Raw genomic sequence first — 7,992 nt, 5'->3', positions numbered from 1 at the left:
GATTATGCGATTTTCTCTCCAGCCAAAAGTCGACCACAAATTTTAGACTTTTAATTGCAAAAAGTCGTCTAATCGATTAATCGAAAGTCGACTTACCTATCCCTAGTTCGAAGATCCCTTTTCCACTTTCATAATGGACCAAGTCCGCCCATTTCTTTAAGTACCTCCTCCGCAACACTTTTGATCTTTAATCCAAGGGCCACAAAATTCTAAAAAGACCCTAAATATATTCGATCTGTCTGTAGATGAAAGTTAAAATTCACATAGGATGAGGGTATTATATCTCTGTCGGCAAAGCCAAATGATACTTGTTTATATTTTTATTCAAATTCCGTAGAAAATGTTCTATTGCTATAGCCCATGAAGTCTTGGAACAGGTAAACATTAGAAGTAATTTAAGAATAGATATTTCGCAACATATTAGTTCAATTTTTATTCCCATGACGTCCACGGTTTTGATATTTCCACTCACTTGTAGTTTCTTTCATGGAAATTACAGTAAAAACGATACTTTCTATTTATGCGATCCTGCTACATGGTTACAGTCAATTAATTTGTCTGAAATGCATTTTAAAGTAAAAGAGATAAAATTTTGCGAATTTCTTCTCATTTTAGACACTCCAATGAGTTTTGTTTCTCATGCTGTTCGTGATGTTAATCTCCTTTTTTTCTTCACAGAGGCTATGGGAGAGTGATAATAAAAAATTTTTAATTTTTCCGACATGAGTCTGAAGACTATGACGGTTCCCAAAGTGAAGAAACATTTTTTTTCAATTTATGGTCGCCTAATAATGGAGGTTCCAGTGATTGAATTTTTGTGAGAGCAATCTGGATTTTTATTACTTGCTCTGCTGGCTTGGCGTGAAAGCGAGAGATTAAATTGTACTGTTTTCAATAGAACAGCGCTCAACGAAACAAGATTTCAGGCGCCGAAGTTAACATTTGTTGTTGATAGGATTACTGCTTTAAATAAGTCAAATGCAATTTTAAAATATATGTTTTTGTTCCATTTGGTTCAAAATATCAAAAGAAACAAAAACAATTTTCATACATTTTCGGAAACAGCTGACTTTCTTGCAAGTTTTTGCAAAATGTTGTTCGATAACTTTCTGCAATTTTTCTTGCTTGAGAGAGTAAAATTCACTGAGAGAAGTTGTTGGAACTTGCTGAGTAATTGTTGCTGGGAAAGTTATCGTACAGACCTAATGCCAGTGGTTGTTAGACTTCAGTGATTTTTCTTTCCCATGACGTTCGTGATATTATTTCTATTTTTCTTCCCATAAACTATGGGAGAGTGATATTAGCTGTGTCTTTTTACATGATAATTAGTAATAATTATTACTAATGTTTCAGATTTTGACAGCTGAATAAAGGAAAAGTTGCTGAAAAACTGTTTCAGCAACATTTAGTAAGTAAAAAGTCACCCATAATGTAAATTATATATTTTTTCAACATGAGAACTAACTATAAATATTTCTCACACTTTGCAAAACACTGTTACCAATTTATGATCTCCTAATATTAAACGTTCCAATGACTTGCATTTGATCCACAAGAATTTATTGTGTATGATATGATTACCCAGCAAACCAAATGTCGGATGTCCGACATATCGAAACAATTTCGGACGCAAAATCGTTCAGATTTCGTATCGATTTCTATACGATTTTTCGTAGGGGAATTTGTTCAGATTTCGATCCGATTTCGGAGAAAATGTCGGAAGTAAATTTCCCTTCGAATTTGCTAATGTTTTTCTTCCGATTTCGTTACGAATTCGGATCGATATGTCGGAAACAATTTTCCCTTCGCACAACAACCACCTTTTGTATATATCTTAAAAGTAACATTTCAGTTTGTTGTCGAAAAACAAAATGGTTGATTATAAAATTCGCATATACATTTTTTAAATATTTTAAATATAAATGCAACATATAATAATTCAAGCTAGTGCTTATAGACTCAACATATTCGTACACAAAGTTTACATTGAGAGAAACATTTTTTCCTTCGAAAAAATCGATCCGATTTCGCTCCGACATTTCGTTCCGAAATTATGTCAACCACTTCATACAACTTTCGTTAAGATATCGTTACGATTTCGGATCAGATATCGGACGTAACGTCCGAAATTTATTCCGATTTCGTTACGATATCGGTACGATTGGTTTGCTGGGTAGATATTATTGTGTCCAGCCAACAAACAACCCAGCAAACCAATCGTACCGACATTCGTAACGAAATCGGAACAAAATTAGGACGATACGTCCGATATCTGATCCGAAATTGTAATGATATCTTTACGAAAGTTATATGAAGTGGTTGACATAATTTCGGAACGAAATGTGGGATCGATTTCGGTCCGATTTCGTAACGAAATCTGAAGAAAATCCATGGGAAATTCGGAAAGGAAATTTTTTTCAGACATTCGTTCCGAAATCGGAACGAAATCAATACAAAATCTGAACTATTTCCTCTCCGAAAAATCGTTTAGAAATCGGAACGAAATCTGAACGACGTTGCTTCCGAAATTGTTCAGACGTGTCGGATATCCGACATTTTTGGTTTGCTGGGAAGTTTAAGCAAGTTTCAATAAAATTCAATTTCACGCCACTTGCTATCGTCTAACAGGCAAACAAAATGCAACAGCACCTACTTTTGCTCACAAAATGTGCAAAGCAAAGAAGAGAACTTCATTTGTGGCGGCCTTGTTGAGAAACTCAACAGACTGAAAATTATCACACATGGATGAGAACCAGTCAATGGATCCAACAGTGTGTTACTCACAACTCACAGAGTTGCTGTTGCATGAACACCAAAGAGAGGATAACAAAACAGTGTGCTGCTGGTGAAATCAATTGGGCAAGAAGAAAGGCATTGGAGTGCAACTGGCCATTGAATGTTGAAATACATAGAAAAGTGGTATGGTAATTGTAAGAAAATATGTATGTATGTATGTATGTGGGCAAGTCAAAAAGATACACCTTGACATGACTTGCCTGAAGGCATTAAAACCTATACATATAAAATTATTTCTTATAAACTAAACACATCTATTTTTCTATTTTATTATTACTCGTGTTGTCTAAAATTGCCGCCGATCTATTGCACTTTACTAGAAGGAACATCATTGACACCAACAACTGCTATGCTCCAGTGAGTTTCACTCCCATGACGTCCATGGTGATGATAATTTACCATTAATAGATGCAATGCCTGAGAGAGTGGTTATGGGAGAACGAAGTTGCCAAATACAATTGTATATTTAATAGATTGCAAAAATACCTCTCCCTCTAATTAGAATTGATATAGAAAAAGCTTGTTGGCACATTATGGGCACCTGATAGTAGGTTGTGGTCAATGCAATTGTTTTGGAATAAAAAAGGGTAATAAACAAAGCTGAAAACACAGCTTGTTGAAACCGAATTGACTATCTATCCATCCATAGATTGGATGATCAATTTTCAATAGGTTTTCTAGAAAAGAATACATACATTAAGTGACTTCCAATGTTCCCTTTTGTTTTCTTGTAGTCTTGTCTTAATATGGATTTTAAGAAAACAAATTACGAAATTTTAGATCTTTTTGAAAATCTTGAGTTTGTTATCAATCATACGAACCAATGTATTGCAATCATCGAAACAGTTTGCTTTCAAACCAATTTCAAATTATATTGAACTCACCTCATATATCATTTCAGGCATCAATGCCTCTTCAATGGCTAGTTGCACCTCCAATGCCTTCCCCGTATCGCCCAATTGATCTTGCCAACAGATGTTATTGTTGGCCAATGCTTTGTATCCTCTTTTTGGTGTCCATGCAACAGCAACTCTGTGTGTATCACACTGTTGGATCCATTGACTGGTTCTCAGCCATGTGTGATGATTTTCAGTCCGTTGAGTTTCTCTCAACAAGGCCGCCACAAATGAAGTTCTCTTCTTGGTAAGGATATTTTATGTTCAAAACTAGGTGCTTCGACATTCTGTGTGCCTGTTAGACGATAGCAACAGGCGTGAAATTGAATTTCATGAACTAATAAAATAAATGTTTGTTAGCTGGACATGATAACCGAGTCAGTCAGGCATTGTGGATAAAATGCAAGTCACTGGAACGTTTAACATTAGGAGATCATAAATTGCTAACAGTGTTCTGAAAGTTTTGATATGCATTATAGTTAGTTGTCATATCATATAATTTACATTATCACTCTCCCATAGCTTATGGGAAGAAAAATATAAATAATATCACGAACGTCATGGGAAAGAAAAATCACTGAAATATAACCACGGGCATTATTGTTTGAAAATTAAATTAACGTTAAAGGGCCAAATACATACATAGTGTCCGTTGTGTGACGCGTTGCGCGTTGAAAACAACAACAACATGAAAAATGTTTAAGTGATGCCAAGTTTGTTCTTGCCGCAGCCTTTCTGGTAGATGAATAAAGACAAAGTGCTGCTTCTTTAAAGCTGAAAACACATCCAACGTTTGAGTAAAGTTGTGAGTCATTTCTGCTAGAAGAATAAAGAAAAAATTGAAACTTGGCAGCACTTTGTCTTTATTCATCTACCAGAAACGACACAAAATTTTACTCAAACGTTGGATGTGTTTACAGCTTAGCAGTCTCTTCTCGCATATAAGATGGCTTTCAAGGCCAAAACTCAATGGATTTTTCTTCCTGATCCGCCTTATTTCTTGTAAAAAAATTAAAAAAAAAAAACGGCCGAGAAAAATTCGAACTACGTTACCCTAGAAAGAACGAATGTTAAGCGGCGGCTGAAGCTGAAAAAAGCTGAAAACACAGCTGTCATTGTCGCTTGTTGAAACCGAGTTGACTACAGGTGGAGCACCTTATTGACCAGAGGGCATCAGATTGACCATTATTGTGAATTTATCAATTGTATCTTCGCTCACCGGCAATAAAGCTCTTCCTCGATTTCAGACTCTTTCCGCGTGCAAATTCTTGCATTTCTGTTAGCAATCCAGAGGGCTTCTTGTCACCAATACATATGCTTTCCAATAGCTGTCGTAGCCTCTTCCGATTCCATAAATTTGTTCAGGAATGTCTTCTTCAGCGTTTCATATTTGTCCTTCTTTGGTGGATTCTCCAAAGCATGACTCACATGACTTAGGATGTTTCTTTCCATAGATTGAATGATCAATTTTCAGTAGGTTTTCTAGAAAAGAACACATTCTCCATAAAATAAGTGACATCCAATGTTCCCTTCGGTTTTTTTGTAGTCTTGTCTTAATATGAATTATAAGAAAACAAAATACGAATTTTTAGATCTTTTTGAAAATCTTGAGTTTGTTATCAATCATAAGAACCGATGTATTGCAATCATCGAAACAGTTTACTTTCAAATCAATTTCACATTATATTGAACTCACCTCATACATCATTTCAGGCCTCAATGCCTCTTCAACGGCTAGTTGCACTCCAATGCCTTCCCCGTATTGCCCAATTGATTTTGCCAACAGATTTTATTGTTGGCCAATGCTTTGTATCCTCTCTTTAGAGCTCATGCAACATGTAGCATGAGTACATGTGGGCGCTGGTGGATCCATTGACTGGTTCTCATCCATGTGTGATAATTTTCAGTCCGTTGAGTTTCTCAACAAGGCCGCCACAAATGAAGTTCTCTTCTTGGTTTGGACATTTTATGTACAAAACTAGGTGCTTCGACATTCTGTTTGCCTGTTAGACGATAGCAACAGGCGTGAAATTGAATTTCATAAACTAAAAAAATGTTTGTTAGCTGGACACAATAACCGAGTCAGTCAGGCATTGTGGATAAAATGCAAGTCACTGGAACGTTTAACATTAGGAGATCATAAATTGCTAACAGTGTTCTGCAAGTTTTGAGATGCATTATAGTTAGTTGTCATGTCATATAATTTACATTATCACTCTCCCATAGCTTATGGGAAGAAAAATAGAAATAATATCACGAACGTCATGGGAAAGAAAAATCACTGAAGTCTAACCACAGGCATTATTGTTTGAAAATTAGAGTACCGTTAAATGGCCAAATACATACGGTCCGTTGTGTGACGCGTTGCGCGTTGAAAACAACAACCACATGAAAAATGTGTAAGTGATGCCATGTGTGTTCTTGAAGTTTTCATGTGGTTGTTGTAACGCGACGCTCAACAACGGACCGTATGTGCCGCGGCCTTAACAGTCTCTTCTCGCATATAAGATGGCTTTCAAGAAAAAAAAAAACTCAATGGATTTTTCTTGCTTGCTCCGCCTTATTTCTTGTAAAAAAATGAAAAAAAAAGCCGGCCGAGACAAATTCGAACTATGTTACCCTAGAAATGACGAATGTAAAGGCCTGGCTGCATAAGCTGCATTGCCTGGTTGCCTTGCTTTCCTGCTTCATTTTTGGTTGCCCTTTTCTTTTTTATTCTTTTATCAGAAGCAAGCAAGATAAGCAGGCGAGGCAGCTTATGTTCGTAGGCCTTAAAGCGGCAAGCTGACCGATTTACGCTCCTCAGTTTTGTCGCATTTTCTCTCACATATACTCGTAGGTCCCGGTCCACACCAGAGTGATTTCTGTGAAAATATTTTATGAAATTATGCGTTCTTAGATCGCGTTCCATACTAAAATAATTTTAAGAAATTGCTGTAGTGGGCAACTCGACCTAAGAACGCCTAATTTCTTGAAATTATTTTATTGAAATCGCTGTAGTGTGGACCGGGACTAATGACATTCATTTTTTTTGGGAATTTGAAAACGAATTCATTGACTGGAACCATGTAGCAGGTTCTCAGAATATCCCAAGAACGTATTTTTGATACTATTCATAGGAAATTTGTATTTGAGCAAAATAATCACAACCACAAACGACACGACACGGCATGAAAGTCATTGGGGTTTGACTAGAAAAAAATTGCATTAGGTCATGTTTATATTACAGCCTTTTGCAGTGTTAACCTTCTTTATGAGGATAGAATTGACATTTGAAACCCAGTGGGTTTGTTAAATCCGGTTATATATAAACGTATTAAAACCTTTTTTCAGTTTATACTCGTATTAAAGTATCGGTTTTGATAAATTGATTTTTATTTATTTTTTTCACTTTTCCTTTCAACATACAAATGTATTTCGTCTATGTCCGTCTATTCAATGGCTAGTTGCACTCCAATGCCTTCCTAATCGCCCAATTGATTTCATCAGCATATTTCGTGTATCCTCTCTTTATCGTTCATGCAACAACAACAGCAAACTCTGTGTGTGTTAAAATGGATCCATTGACTGGTTCTCACCCATGTGTGATATTTTTCATGTCCATTGATTTTCTCAGCAAGGCCACAAGCAAAGTTCTCTTTTTAGCTTTTTTGAATTTGAGAAATGATTTGGTTGTGTTATTCTGCAAGCCTGTTAAGCGGTTACGCCAGTTGAACTTCGTGGAAATTTGTGGGATAGATAAACAAACCAATGTGAGTGAGGTGAGACACGCGCAATTAGTTGTCGAATAGTTTTAGTTGTAATTTGTTAGGTTTATTTATTTATGCCCATGCCATATCCTAGCTATGCTTAAACACCAACAGCGGGATTTTTGCTTATGAATGAATTTAACTGCCAATTAGATAAGCCAAAAACACAATAAAAATTTGAGTAAAGCTGTAAAGACCTCGACACATAAGAAGCATGACATTCTTGCTGAAGTCATATCTGATAAAAGCCTAAAGAACAAGTTCGACCTAATTCAAATGTTATTCTGAAATCTTTTTATTAGGTCGAACTTGACCTTTAGTCTTTTACCAGATATGACTTCAGCAAGCATGCCATACTTCTTATGTGTCGAGGCCTTAAGTCATTTCTGGTAAAATAATAAAAGCCAAAGGGCAACCTAGTTCGACTTTGGATTGGCCTTTCTTTATTCTTTTACCAGAAAAGACTTATGCTTGGTTTACATTTACGAAATCCTCCCGATTTCAACTGTCAATTCCTTTGCGTATACGTCAAATGAAAACTCATCTGAAAT

At 36.0% G+C, this 7,992-nt stretch overlaps 1 long non-coding RNA gene across 1 annotated transcript; it reads right to left on the bottom strand.

Moving 5' to 3' along the window:
- Nucleotides 1-4,750: 4,750 nt before the first annotated feature.
- LOC141404613 (uncharacterized) lies at nt 4,751-5,753 on the bottom strand. The gene is made up of 3 exons (XR_012413056.1): nt 5,389-5,753; nt 4,848-5,174; nt 4,751-4,789 (listed from the first exon to the last, which is right to left on the bottom strand). It is a non-coding gene; the product is annotated as an uncharacterized lncRNA (long non-coding RNA).
- Between the last annotated feature and the right edge of the window lie 2,239 nt (nt 5,754-7,992).

The sequence above is a fragment of the Musca autumnalis genome, unplaced genomic scaffold, assembly GCF_047663935.1.
Source record: "Musca autumnalis isolate F117 unplaced genomic scaffold, ASM4766393v1 scaffold_5, whole genome shotgun sequence".
Classification (NCBI taxonomy): Eukaryota; Metazoa; Arthropoda; class Insecta; order Diptera; family Muscidae; genus Musca; species Musca autumnalis.
The sequence above is the reverse complement of the archived record's forward strand: the minus strand, read 5'-3'. Positions and strand labels throughout refer to the sequence as shown.